The 14,411-nt window shown below is 43.2% G+C and overlaps 1 long non-coding RNA gene across 4 annotated transcripts in view; it reads left to right on the forward strand.

The window, feature by feature from the left end:
- Positions 1–14,184, forward strand: part of LOC132249375 (uncharacterized) — a 142,425-nt gene extending 128,241 nt beyond the window's left edge. For all 4 annotated transcript variants that reach the window (XR_009460849.1, XR_009460848.1, XR_009460850.1 and 1 more), the window contains 3 exons: positions 11,434–11,514; positions 12,528–12,672; positions 13,438–14,184. This is a non-coding gene — a long non-coding RNA (uncharacterized LOC132249375). The remainder of the gene's footprint in view (positions 1–11,433; positions 11,515–12,527; positions 12,673–13,437) is intronic.
- Positions 14,185–14,411: the final 227 nt, after the last annotated feature.

Consider the following 14,411-nt stretch of genomic DNA (forward strand, 5'->3'; position numbering starts at 1 on the left):
AGTTGTCCTGGGAAGGAACACTTTTGTCCTGGGATGCTGCAGATGTACAAGCCCAATATCCTACTTCAAGTCCCTCTGAAGTATGCAGGATAAAATGTGCTAATGCTTTTTCTCAGAAAATGGCTATATGTGTGTTTGTAAGGTGGTTGTACTTTTTCCTGGCACAGGCTGACCAGGTTGCATGCTTGTCTCTGGTGAAGTAGCACCAACATAGCTTGAATGAGCTGGGTATGTAAATGACCGTGCTGTGGCTCTTTTTGATCTGGGTCAAACTCTGAGACAGTAAGGCCCATATCAATGAGACATTTATTTACAGCCTCCCTGACTGGTTTATTGCACTGTTGTGTCAGGTCAGTGCTCTGGATCTCAATATTGCGCTGTTAGACAGGAAGGTGTGGTGTACAATTGCACATGCACACACTCAAAAATCAATTAGGTGCATACACACCCACTACGCACATATACTCACACACTACCAACTCAGGCACACACACACACACACATCCAAAATTACCAGCCTAGGCACATACACACCTATTACCAATTCAGGCTCATACACACTATACACACCAAAAATTAGAAAACAATCAGTTGTCAATACCCACACACTCAGTACACATACACAGATCACTAATTCACATATCATGCACACAATGACATCTAGATACACACTCACCAGTTCACACACATACCACCCACGTACACATACATACAAGTGAGTTCCTAACTTGGGTGGTATGTGTGTGCTTAGGGTACTTGGGATACCTAGGGTGCTTGGTGACTATGGGAGGGGGAATCAAGGGTCAAAGATCTCCAGAAGGAGGGGAAGGAGGGAGATGGATGGGGTTAAAATGAGACCGTAAAAGTGCCAGGAGTGAAAGTTGCTGGGGCGAGGATTAGAACCAGGAAACTGGAGGGGAGCTGGGGTTACTTAAGGTCAAGTGGTCCTAGGGTTACTCAAGGTCACTGGTGCAAGGGGAAAAGCCTGGTGGCAAGGAAGAGACAGCCAGGAAAGAGAGAGAGGCAGAAACCTGGGAGCTTGGGGCAGGTAAGTGGTGGCAAGGGGGAAACAGTCAGGAAACAGACAAAAACCCAACCTGGGGCTTCAAAATAACAGGTTTATTAAACAGACAACACACTACACAGCTCCATGAAGTTATTGGTACACACACACACACACACACACACACACACACACACACACACACACACACACACACACTGGCAGCAGGAAAAAGAGACTCAGTGGAAGGGCTGGAGTCCAGGTGGGGAAGAGAAACAGAGTCCAAGTCCTTGGTTGAAGAGGGGGTAGGGGTGATAGCTACCTATCCAGGCTGGGAGGGGGTCCTCGATGGCCAGTCGGGATCTTTGTCCAGCAGGTGTTGTCCAGAGGAGGGGTTGCTGGCAGGCCCTCTGGGTTGATAAGCAGTGATACGTGGAGCAGGTCTGGTCCAGGTGAAGGTGGCGTCCTCACTGGGTCTGTCTTCACTGCCCCATTTTATAGGGGCAGAGCTTCTGTGAACCCAGTGGCAGGAGGCCTGCCCAGGCAAGGGCCAACCTCTGGTGCACTGAGCATGTGCATTCCAGGTCAGGACATGCAGTTTCAGGTGTCTGTAATGATGGCTTGGGTGGGATCTGCAGCAGTCTTTGTCTTTCAAATCTTGAGCCAGGGAGGGTCAATGCAAGGTTAAGGTTGGGTCGTGAGTTGATGGTTTGGTCATTCAGAGGGAGATATTTTTAGACCTACTACCATTGTTTCTCAAGCACCCTCATTCATCCTCATTCATTCAGGAAGCAAGTTACATAGGAGGGGTAGGTATGAATCGCACAGTTACAACAGAGTTACAATAGGGTATGCCTGGGCAGGAGACACAAGATAGAGATTTGACAAACAAAATGGAAACTTATATATGTAGGCCTAAATCATATAGTATCAGTAAAGCAGTAATATAGAACAGTAAAAATCAATATAAGCATAATTATACAAAAAGAAAAACTTGGGGGTTTGCTACAGGTTCAGTTAAGAGTCACCTGGCCACTTACAAGCTTCTTATTTTTATACTTTTCTCCTTTTGGTTCTTGTGCATGAGCAAAATGCTTTCTTTATGTGTGGATTTCTAACAGTATGGCAATACTTGAATCCAGTTAAAAAATAAAAGAGTTTTATTAGCATTTTAAAACAAGAATTGGGGAAGTACTTTTATTCAAAGTACTTTGGCAGAAACAAACTCTTCTTCCAAAATGTATGTTTGGACCTAAATTACTGGACAGGTTTTCTGTTTCAAATGTAATAAATATGGTTTCAATAATTGATTGTAACAATTTATTAGTCTATAATGGTATTTATAAAAACTAAACTGATTTTTATTTGAGAGGCTGGTTAAAAATGAAAGGATGCAAAATAAAGATAAAAAAAATAAAGACCAAAAAAATATTTTATTACCAGTAGATGCTTTTTGTAATTCTAATTGTTTAAAAGTATACACTCTGGTAAGATTTTATTACTACTCCAAAATCAGAAGACATACCAATGTCCTTTGAGTATTAAATCTTAAATGGGGCTTCAAAAATCAGATGATATATCCAAAAGTTGGCTCCATTTACAACAACACTTAATATTTATAGTCACTTTAATCTAATGGGCAAGAGCTGTTTTATTTTTATTGTAGATTTCCCCAGCTTGGTGGTAGTGTAGCTAATTGAGCTTGCAGAGCTAATGCACTGACCCATTCACAAGATGCTTATCTGAGATTTATAGCTGTCACAGCACAGCAAAAATTTGCTGATTTACTTAAGAAATTTGCAGCACAAGAAAATGTGAAATGGTTCAATAGGTGCCTATTATCGCTATTCTCATTTATTCCTTCTTAAAACGAGTGTGCAGTAAATGATCAATGTACATTTACCCATTTGACTGTCTACAGTAATGGCTTTTGAAACTGTATTGGGAAAGCAACATAATTTTACTTTTTATTTTATATCATAACAGGCATTTAAAATTTTTGAGTTTCTCCCCTTAAACTTGTATTCTGAAAAGATGTTCAATACATTAGGTGAAATGTTTGCCTTTTTATTTCAGCACTTTATTGTAAGTGCATCACACTTCATTCTAACAAGTTTTATGCCTAAGGAACACTTGGCATGTTTACACATGCTATTAATTCAACTGAATAAACTCCAGCCACACTGGAATTTATTGCTCCTGGGCACTGCGGTTACGTGTGTGCCTGGGAGAGCAGCACGTTGAGCTGGGTCAGAGCAGTCCTGGCTGGCAAGGGGCCCAGGGGATCAGCCTGCCATCACGGGGCTGCTCCAACCTGGCTCAACGTGTTGTGGAGGGGCTGGCGGGGGCACAAGGGTGCTTCAGTGTGGGGCTAGCCCATAGGCACTGATTCCATGGGTGCTCTAGGACTCAAGCACCCACCAAAAAATTAGCAGGGCTCAGCACCCAGGAGCCATGGCTGTTTTCTTGCAGATGTTTAAACCCCCTCAAAAAACTCCCTATATCAGAAATGGCAGCACATTACTTCAACCCGGCTCTGCAGTGTCTGTAAAGATTGGGCGCTTCCGCAAGGCTTTTTGGCACTTTAGCTAAAGTTGATTCAATCAGCTATTAAATAAAAGCTCTAAAAAAGCCCCACTAAAGTACTTGATCTTTACAGACTCTGCACAGCCATGTTAAAGTAACATGCTGCCTCTTCTCAGCATAGTTGATTCTGGATTTAGGACTCAGACAGTTTGTTTTGGGGTAGGGATACACCTTCAGACTAACCACAAACTGTCCATTCAATAATAGGCAAGTTTATTGATACACAGCGATAATGGTAACAGAAAAAAAACACCAATACAAGCAATCAAGCAATTCTAATATTATAAAAGCCTAAGTCTTTCTGTCTGCCTGTCTATCTGTTTGTAACACTTTATTTGCGCTCTGATTGGCTGATAAACAGTGAATCAGAGTGCAAAAAAAGTGTTCAAACAGGAGCTGGTGGTGTGGTGGAGCGCTGCCATGATGGTGGGGACACAGAGGAGGGGGAGGGGGGCAAGGCCAGCACAGATGGCCTGACCGCCCCCCCCTTCGCTCCCTGGAGGTGGGGGCAATGGAGCGGACAGAACTGGGGGGTGGGGCCAGCACCTTGCCTCGCCTGCCCTGCTCCCTGCAGGTGGCAAGGATGGAGTGGAGGGGGGAGGGGCGAGGCCACCAGAGCTGACCTCCCCCCGTCTTACTCCTTGCAGGTGATGGTAGTGGTAGTGTGGGGGGGGCGGGGGCGGGGCACCACGGGGTGGGCAAGGCCATGTGGGGGTGGATGAGTGGGGTAGATGAGATGGGCTGGTGGTGTGCCTTCTGCCCATGGGCCTTGGGGACCCTCCCAGGGGATGGGGACCCCACTCAGGGGGGAGGAGGAGGACCCAGGTAGGGTAGGGAGGAGGGACACTCTGTTACTCTCAGGTCCTTCTTTTGTATTCTCCTTCCCTCTGGATGACTCCTGATGACTCTTCATCTGTGGCTATCGCTAGTTGATCTCTCTGTGTGTTTATCATGCTGTCCATGTAGCTCATCACATACACACATGCTAATTTGGTCTTACTGGGCCTTCTACTAATTTGGTCTGGTCCCCTCAAGCCTGGATTCAGGCCCCCCTGCTCTTTGGCCTTCAAGCTGGTGCCACCTCATCTCATGTTATGAAACAGTATGGTACATGCCCCCAGGTTCCCAGACTCTGTGTGGTCATTGGCCTTGTTGTGTTAGACAACCTGTCTGCTTCAAAGGCTATGTGAAACTGTATGTGAGACCCAAGCTCCCAGAAATCAATTAACCCCCGCTGCCCATCCTGAACAATTCTAATGCATATATATATACACCTACCCAGCAGGCAGCCCCTACACCGAAAGACCCTTGTGTCCCAGCCAGCCCTGTCAATGTCTATACGTGCATTGCTGCACACTAAATAACACCTTTATTAACAAGTATTATCATATGGCAGCATTTATTAGTTTACTGTGGCCTAATAGGGCCGCGTGTACATAATCCTGCTCAGGTAACCCATGTTACCACATCAAATTGAGTGAGCTTGTAGGAATATAAATAAGAGCAAAAATTAGTTAATGTTGGGCCTGATTGTAAGTGGTTGGGTGCTTAACTATGGGAATTGGTTGTTTTTTCCTGTTCTTCGAAGTTAGACTGCATTTTGGCCCCAAGCGTTGATGAGTCCACCTAATCCTTATACGAGGAGGATCTGATACTTATTCAAGTCAACTGAAAGATACATCAACTGCATAAGGAGCTGGATTAGGCCTTTATACCTGCACAAGTTCAAAATTAAGCTTTGAATATGGATTCCTGTTTCATTTCAATCACAGAGCTAGTACTGTAAGCCTCTAATGTTGGAAGAACAAATTCTCCTCTCATTGTAGCTCATGGAAATTTTGCCATTGACCTAACTGAGGAGATCATTTAGCCCCTGAAACATAAACAGGTTTTAATAGGCAGCTGTTTGATAAAACAAAATGTGTACAGTTGTGGGTAGGCCTTTAGAGTGTTTGATTGGTAGTAAATAATATGGGAGGCAGCCAAGCGGGGTTATAGGAGGGACCTCTTTATTAGGCCACTTCTACTTTCTGCTTCTCTCTAGTCTCAGAGAAGAGCTTGAGTTGAGCTACCTGATATCATGCTAAATGAGGACATACCCCCCTGTCCCATCGCTCAAAAATGACCACCTTTCTCCACTCGCAGTCATCATGCTTCACAGAGAACTGTACAGCTCTGTGGCATAGTTCCCCTTAAACCAATCTATCAGGGATCCATGACTTTAGAACAGAGTATCTGAGTTTTATGCAAGAATTTCATTGAAATCTTCATTACATTTACAGTAAAGGGCATAATAAGAGCAGACATTGGCTGATATTAGGCCTGATTCCAATGTTATGGTTGTATAACTACAGGGTTGGGTAGTACTTTGGAGTTCTATGAAGTTAGCACTAATTTCCTAAGTGTCCATATACCTTGTAGCATAATTAGTTAAAGCTGGAAAAATGGTTCAGGGTTAAAAAAAGATGCACACTGATGGGCGAGGCTGTGAGTAATGACAAGAAAAGGTAGAGCCCGTGACTTTCCTGTTCCTAGTTTCATTTCTTATTTAGAGGATTTGTGAGATGTATAGTTTCCAAGTCTGATAGGAGTTACAGGAAATGCTGGCAGCAAATACCAGAAAGAGGAGGAACCATCTACAAGGAGCTCTTTTTCCTTTCTACAAGGGAAACTTAGGAGACAACAAGGGCTGTTGTGAGTTTGTACTGAGGGAGACTAGGAAAGGGTCAAGAACTGGAGCTCTGAGTCTTTGTAGGGACAGGATCAGAAAAGAGATCTAAACAAACTATTTTGCTAGCTCTGTATAACTTCCTCAAGGAAGGGGTGGCATTTGGTGAGAAAGCCATATATAAATAATTCCCAAGAAAGTTAGGGGACTGTAGCACACAGGTGGAAATATTCCTGAAGGAAGAGAAGTAGGGAGGATTTGGGATCACAGTTGCTGCCTTTTTGTCATCCAGAATTCAAGTTCAGAGCACTTGGAAGAAAGACTTCAACAGCAAGGCACCACCAAGAAACACTGCAGATAGACCCCAAAAGAGGGAGAAAAGTTGGAGTTCATTTTGGACTCTTCATACCGGGATTCCTCCTGAAAAGGGAGTGGAATTTTATAGTTTAATTGGAGAATTAAATTTACCAGCATGGAGGAACTAATATGAGTCACATTTCCACAGAACTATGGTAATGCCTACAACCACGTGACTTTAAAAGCATCTAGATGTAAGGCTAGGATTTATTGTTGCATCCAGATGTCATAATATTCCTTTTTGGAATGGCCACACAGTATGTTTAATAATTATTTCCCCAAAATCTACCTACTTATTGGAAAACGTGTACCCTTTTAAAGGTAGAAAGAAATGCACACATTTTAAATGAACCAAATAAGTTGCCTGGCATGTGCATGTGTGTATGTGCATGCACACACAGTGAAGCCATGTCAACAAAATATAAAGATATCTAAATCCAAACATACACTGGTAATTGGTAAAATAAATGGTTGTATAGTCTGTACAGAATGTCACAGTGGGCCTGTAACAAGAACTGTGTGAAATGAAAATATTTCTAAGTGAGGTTGGGGTTGGTAGATATCTATTTATATGAAAAATAAAAACCTGTCAACAAGTGAATGGCAACAGAATAGATTATATATAACTTTTATCCATCTAGTGTGTATAATTTTCAGTGAAAATTTGATGGGGTTTCCTCTGGAAAATTATTATGCCATGTAGATAATAGCTAGATAGCTCTCTTTTTTTTCCCTCTGCAGAAGCTAACCACACCAGTCTCACATATCAAGGAAGTATCACCTGTTTGGGGCACTAGGATGAACTACCTAACTCTTATATGTTGCCAAGGTATACATGATCCTACTGAAAAGTATATAATAACTTGGAAAACCATTAACAAGAAGTTTATAGTAGTCATAGACTCAGACGTTTCTAGGTCATTGTAAGATTTCTGCTGTCAAGAGTTCCCAAGCCTCTAGATGATGCTGTAAAGAAAGATTCACTCACAGTACCTGAACACAGAGAGACAGAGAGTACTTTAGCCTATTTCTTTGCTAGCTTGGTTCCTTATCTGTTTTGTAAAAGCTGCTGGAAAGCAACAGAGATTTAGCTGCCAGGTCTGAACTGCAGGGGTGGAATTGGCAGTAGTAAAAGCAAAAAGATTCAGCAAATAAAAGATAATATAGATTGTCTCCTGTTGTGCCTGTTTTCAAATTACTGTGTTTAAATGAACTTCTTGTTCTGCAAACTGTCTTTAGTCTCTTCCTTGCTGGCCTCCGGTGACCTTTCTCTGATTTCTTTTTCCTTTATGGTCTCATGTCATAGCAAACTTTTATCCACGTTCTACTGCCTTAAGTATGGGTAAAAGCATGCATATTTTTTATCAGGTAGGAAACATCTAAATTTCTACCCATTTGGACAATAAAATAAAATGCCTCCTTATGCTTTGTGTTTTGTATCATACTGCATGATTGATTTTGGTTTGGTGAATACAAAAGTTTATGCACTAAAATTCTTCCACTGCCCAGTCCATGGCAGTAAAAAAAAAGAGTATTTGTTCAAAGAATAATTCAAACTACTTACATTAGCAAGGAGAGGGGAGTGTAACATTTTACTCCTAATTTTCTCCTTATCACGTATTTGTTTTGACTGCAACCAAATTATGATAAGGCAGAAAATCAAACATAAGATTTAATCCTGGTCCCTTCCCTTTTATTCTTTCATTGTAAATGATCTGAATTTTGGTGGTGTGTTTAATAAGCTCAGCTAAACAGAAAAAGTTTTGTAGGCTCTCACTGGAATGTGTTTTGTCATTAAATCTTTGGCCATGGAAATAACACAGTAACCTTTATTGGAAAGATTACATGCTTAAATGTATGTTGAGTAAGTTTTCCTGGGGTCATCACAGGAATCTCAGAATAACATATAAGATATGCTTTCAAGCTCAGGAAAGGGCATGACTATCTATAAACAACCCAGGTTTGGATCCAGGATCAGGGTCATCCTGAGCTCACTGCACCAAAACAGTAATGAGAAAACTGCAGCAATACTAAAGTAAAGCCTCTGAAAGGTATATTCACATTCAACTGACCACTTCTGCTCTTTAGTGGTCAGAAGAGATTTGACTGACTTTAGAAAAAGTTATATCCAAAACTTCTCAGCTAGATGGAGGATTGTTTCTACAAGAAATGGGAAAAGAGAAAAACAAAGGGTGGGGTAGGACTGGGGCAGGGGGATAAGGGAGGGGAACCCATTTTAGCCCTTTCCACTCTCCAAAATAAAGAGGGCTTTCCTGGTCACAAAGACTGGGTAGACTGACCAATTTAGGATTCTTCCTCCTCATGGACACTCTGTGATGTAAAGGGAAACCTGCTCATTGTTTAAGGGTGTAGAGTCATGCCAACCATTCAAAAGACACCTGGATAAAACAGCGTGTGCCGGGTCCTAAAACTCTTCTACTCTGAAGACTGCAGAATAAGGACCATAGTCAAGAGGAATGGTAGACAATGGGGAGAAAATTAGGATTGAGGAGCACAAGCAGGGAGACAAATTATGAAAGATAGTTCCCATAGCATGCTCAATTTAAAAACATATCAGAAATTACTATTTAAAGTTTAAAAGAAAATACTAATTAAAATTTGCAAGGTGTAGAGTCATAGGTGCCGAGTATGTGGGGACCTGAGGGCTCTGGCCATAGTCCCAGGCTGCATGACTCTGGGACAGTATTTGTCCCAGGTTCCCAGTATCATGCAGGGATCAGGGTTTTTCATTTACCATGGAAAAATGTTAGAAATTGCAGGTTTTCTGTTACAGGCTGGCAGAGTTCCAGCCTGCAAGGGGCTGCAGGAGTGGGATGCAGGGGGCACTATGTGCACATGTATGCATGCACATGGCCAGGCATACAGCCCTAGGAAGCAGTGGAGAGCAGCTCTTCCAGCTGCCTGCTGGTAAATCTGGGGGGAGGGCAGATTGAGGCCCCCATAGTTAGGGAAGGAGTGGGTCAGGGGCTGGGCCTGGAGATGCTACTGAGCCAGGGTAGTGCATGGGGCCCAAGCACGGGGTGGGGAGCAGGATAGAGCCATAGGTAAGTCATCTGGGGGAGGAGGGGCTGGCTTCCTGCCTCTGTGCACTGCTGGAGAGGAGGGCATGAGGGAACATGTGCCCCACCAGATTTGTGTGCAGGGCAGGAGTAGATGTGGGGTGTCCACTGCAGGCTTGGTGTTCGCTGCCTTCTCCCCAGGAGCCCTGCACTGGCTGTGCTGCCATGGCAAGGCACACCTTCCTGCCTAACAGCAGTGGGGGGAGCAGTGTGGAGCTGTGCCCCACTTGGCTGCTGGGCAGGCAGAGGGTACCTTGCCACGGTGGTGCAGCTGGCATGGGGCTACCAGGAAGAGGGCAGCAGGATGGGGAGCCCCAAGCCTGCAGCAGGCAACCTTCCCCTCCCCCCCCCCCCATACTCTGCTTGGTTCTGCTTCGGTCAGATTACCGGGGTGGGGGGCATCATCTCAGCCTTGTCCCCCCAGCAAAAATAAAAGTTGGTGCCTATGCATAGAGTAGACAGAATTGTTTAGAGGATCAAACAAAAGATTTGGGGCAAACAAAGCTGGAATTTTTAACTTGCTTTGTCACCAAGGATCTCTGTCTCTTTAGGACAGTAGCAAGGTTTTCTTACAGAATAGTGGATCCTTTTAATTAAATTGGGTCATTTAAATACCTATCTGGACACCTCAAAATTGTAATATATTTATTCTTGCAACAGTTTTGTGAGCTACTGATAGGAGATTAAGGTGTTATGAGATAGATCATGTATCTACAGTATAGTCACAGAAGTGACTGCAGCACAATTTGGAGGTACCTAGCCAGCTTCAAAGGAACTAGCTCAGGTGCTGATAACAGGCTAGCCATGACAGTAAGAACCTCAGTATGGATTAAATTATGCATATTCACCACAGGATAAATCAGCCCATGCTTATGTCCAAGGTGACTAATCTGAAGGTACCTTAGTTATCCCTACATTATGCTGCAGTCACTTTTGTAAGAGCAATGCAGATAATATCATATCTGTCATCGGTGATGCATAGAGAGTGTACAGTGGGGCATGTGCCCCCCCTGAGCGTGCTGGTACCCCCCTAAAATTGGCTTTGTCCCCCCCCCCGCATTGCCAGCTGGCTGCTGAGTCCCACCCCCCAGCTGGCTACTGGGGGACCCCTCCCAGCCACTGACTGACTGCTGGGGTAACCCCCCAGTCATGCCCCACTGGTGCCCCCCCAGACTTGGGCAGCACCAGTCACCCATGATATCTGTGTTGCCCAAAGTGTAAAGAAAGTTTAAACAATGAAGGGAATTAAATTTGCAACTCCAGAGTTTGATCAGTACTTGAAGTCTGGGCCAGCCAACCAACTGACATCCTCCCTGCCCCATCTTTGCTGTGCAGTATACCTGTGCTGGAGTTCATGTATATTAGTAGTTCTATTTCACTTTGTGCTGTGCATAAATTTAAGTGCGTATATACATTTTTCCAGGGTAGGAGATTCAACATTCTCTGCCATTCTATGCTCCCTTTTTCAGAGGAGCATAATAACCTATCATATCTATATGACACAGATGAAGCAAGACTGTGCTTTGTGAAGCAGTATAAGAATCTTGGCCAAAGGGCGCTATGTTAATATTAATTATGATTATTTTAATATAAATGAATGTTGCCTACTGTCTCTATGTCCTAGTAGAAAGAAGAAAAATATATAGAACATTTTTGCCTCCCCAACCCCAGGCATTCTTTAGTTGGAAAAAGGAGAAAAATGAAAAGCATTTAATGAAAAGAGATTTTGTGACCCACAGGTCCTGAAGAAAGAGGTGAAGAAATAAAAATGGATCCCCCTGAAGGAGAGAGCATGTAAAAATAAATATGAAAAACCAGAGGTAGGTATCAAAACTCCTGAAATAGGCAAGGCTGCTCGCATTAAAATTTAAGAGGAACTCAAAATGTGGTAGTTTTTCTTCAGAGCAGCTGAGAAGGAGCAAATCTCAGTCTTCTGAATCTATTGTTCTTTGTCTGAATAACATTGAAGCTAAAGGATCAAGGAAAAGGACAATGACAAAGTGTGGGCAACAGAGTAAGTAGCAGATGAATTTGCCACTAGGATTTTGTCTACATTTCCATCTTGGATTTTTTTTTTTATGGTGTCCTACTTTCTCTCATTGAGCATGTACTGAAGAACTACTAGAGAATGGACATTGGACATGTGATCAATCCCTACCTTGCTCTTTAAAATGGGTGATTACATACTTAGAGGGTGCATCTATACATACCATTAGGGGGCAACAATAAACTGTGAAGCTTATTGCTTCCAGGAGGTTCCCAGGTGTGCATCTGCACATGCACCCAGACCGCAGCACATTGAGCCAGGTTGCAGCAGCCCCAGCTGCCTGGGATTCCTGGGGATCAGCCTGCCAGCTCGGGGCTGCTCTGACCGGGATCACTGTGCTGAGGAGGGGCTGGCTGGGGCACAAAGGTGCTTCAGTGCAGGGCTAGTTGACAGGCAACCCCTGCACTGAACCACCATTGTGCCCCAGCCAGGGGGTCAGCATCTGCATGTGGGTTGCTGTGCACAAAGTAATTCCATAGCAGGGTAGTACTTGAATTTACAAGTATTTACAAGTACTACCCTGCCGCAAAATTATAGTTCTGTGGGCCTAATAGGGGTGCATGTGTAGACGCAAAGACGTTTACTGTGGAGCTAATTAGTCAACTGCACAGTAAACGTCTTATGTAGACACACCCAGAGAGGTGGTGGGATCTTCATTTTGGGACATGCAGGTTAGAAACACATTGGCATGTGATGGTTTAAGCAGAACTGTTTCTGTCTTGAGCACAGAGTTTGGACAAAGTGACCCCTTGTGGTCCTAATTAGTCCTTTTTTCTATGATTCCAGGATGGGAGACGAGCAGGATGCTCCTTTATGAAATCCTGCTGGGCTATGACTGATACTAAACCACCTGAATGCTGGCAATTGCTGTGGGATGACGGATTGTATTTTTCAGATTAGACTTGACATGAATGATGTTCCTTTTCCAGAGGTAGGAACTTTTGATCTGATTTTCAGAGATGCTGAACTACTGCATTGCCCACAGAAGTTAACATGAATTGGAAACATGCTGCATTCCCCAACATTCAAGCCATGAGTAGTTCCTCCCAGCCAGGAGATCTGCTTTACTGCATGTAGCCTTAGAAAGAGTTGGGCAATAAACAAATTAATGCAACAGTGAATTACCCATCACTTAGTACCACCTGTTACCAAGGAGTCCATTTGCGAAGATAATGGTTTCTGCTGTAAGACAGCATGTTAATTTAAAATGTCAATGCATTGAGTTTCAGGGGCTTGAGGAAGATGCAGATTCAAAAGAGAAAATATTCGGGAGATTTTTTTTTTTACTTGTTTAACATCAGCACCTAAGTAACACAGGAGTCTACATTGATGCTGTGCCCTAGCCCTAGAGTGCCCATATGGTAAGGAAAAAGATTGATATGACCACTGACCAATCAGAGAAAGCAATGGAAACTACCATGATACAGTGAAATACTGAAAGTCACTCCTGTGTATTAATCCCCACTAGCTATGAAAGTGTCAGTTCCTCACTATAGTGAATTTATTTGTGGGAAGCTGACTTTCGGCCTTCTTCTCTGGGTTTGTTTATTTTGATAATAGGACAAGGCTGATGTGCGACAGATTTTGTCAGCGTGCCATGTTTGGCACAATCCATGACTTCTTAAGAAAGGTCTCACTTGCCAAGGGTACTCTGACTCTTTAATCTGTTTCATAGGTTTTATTCTTTTCATTTCAGATGCATTTAAAATCTTGGACACACCATGGGTTCCCCATACTGCTCAGCTGTGCAAATGAAAAGAGTTTTAGGCATGCTACAATATGTGGGACAATTTTGAGCGAAGGAAGCAAACTGTAGGATGCTTTATGTTATATATTTGTGTCCTTTTCAAATGTTTCTTCAATAGGTTACACCACCCACTGGGCCGCTTGGCTGTCTGCCATCTTCCCTGTTGCCCTGCACTACTGTATTAAGTCATGTTGTTTTGTGTGATCAGATGGTTGAACCTAACAATTTAACACTTGGATTCTTTCCTCTTCAAATGTTTAGATTCATCTTCAGAAATTATATACATTTGAGTTATTTTTCTCTGCTTTATCACACATACAATGTAGAAATTATGCTGGAAAACTGATTCTAAACAACTTGAGCCCATAATTCTTAGCTACTTTTCAAAACTGTTTATTACGAGAGAGAGGTGGGAGTAGACGAAGGGAGGGGGTGGACTCTGAAAACATCTGTGGACCTGATTCTTTGCATGCAGCTCACACAAGCAGCAGCAGCCTGGACAAAACTAAGGGGGACATCAGGTAGCAGGAGTGAGCTCTAGAACTGCCCTGCTACACCTCCTGCTGGGTGACCTTGGACAAGTCATTTTCTGGGCTTGACCTGACTGATTGCTAAGTAATCTCACCCAGATCCAGCAAAGCATATACTTCTCTAAGAATATGGTAGAAGTGAAATTAAATGACTTAAGTAAAAATACTTGAGTGCTTACTTATTTTACTAGGATCAGCATCCCGAAAGTTCAAACTCTGCTTCTGTTTCCTCTTTCACCCTTTGCCTTGTATGTTTAAACTGAAGTTGTTTGGGATGTTTGTGGGTCTGTGTGCATATAGAATCTAACCCTTCATTTTAGCAGGGGCCTTCATGCCTGTAATAACAGCCATAGTAGAGAGCACCACAGCAAAAATATGCTGACACTCACTCCT

This window comes from Alligator mississippiensis, chromosome 3 (genome assembly GCF_030867095.1).
Source record: "Alligator mississippiensis isolate rAllMis1 chromosome 3, rAllMis1, whole genome shotgun sequence".
Taxonomy (NCBI): domain Eukaryota; kingdom Metazoa; phylum Chordata; order Crocodylia; family Alligatoridae; genus Alligator; species Alligator mississippiensis.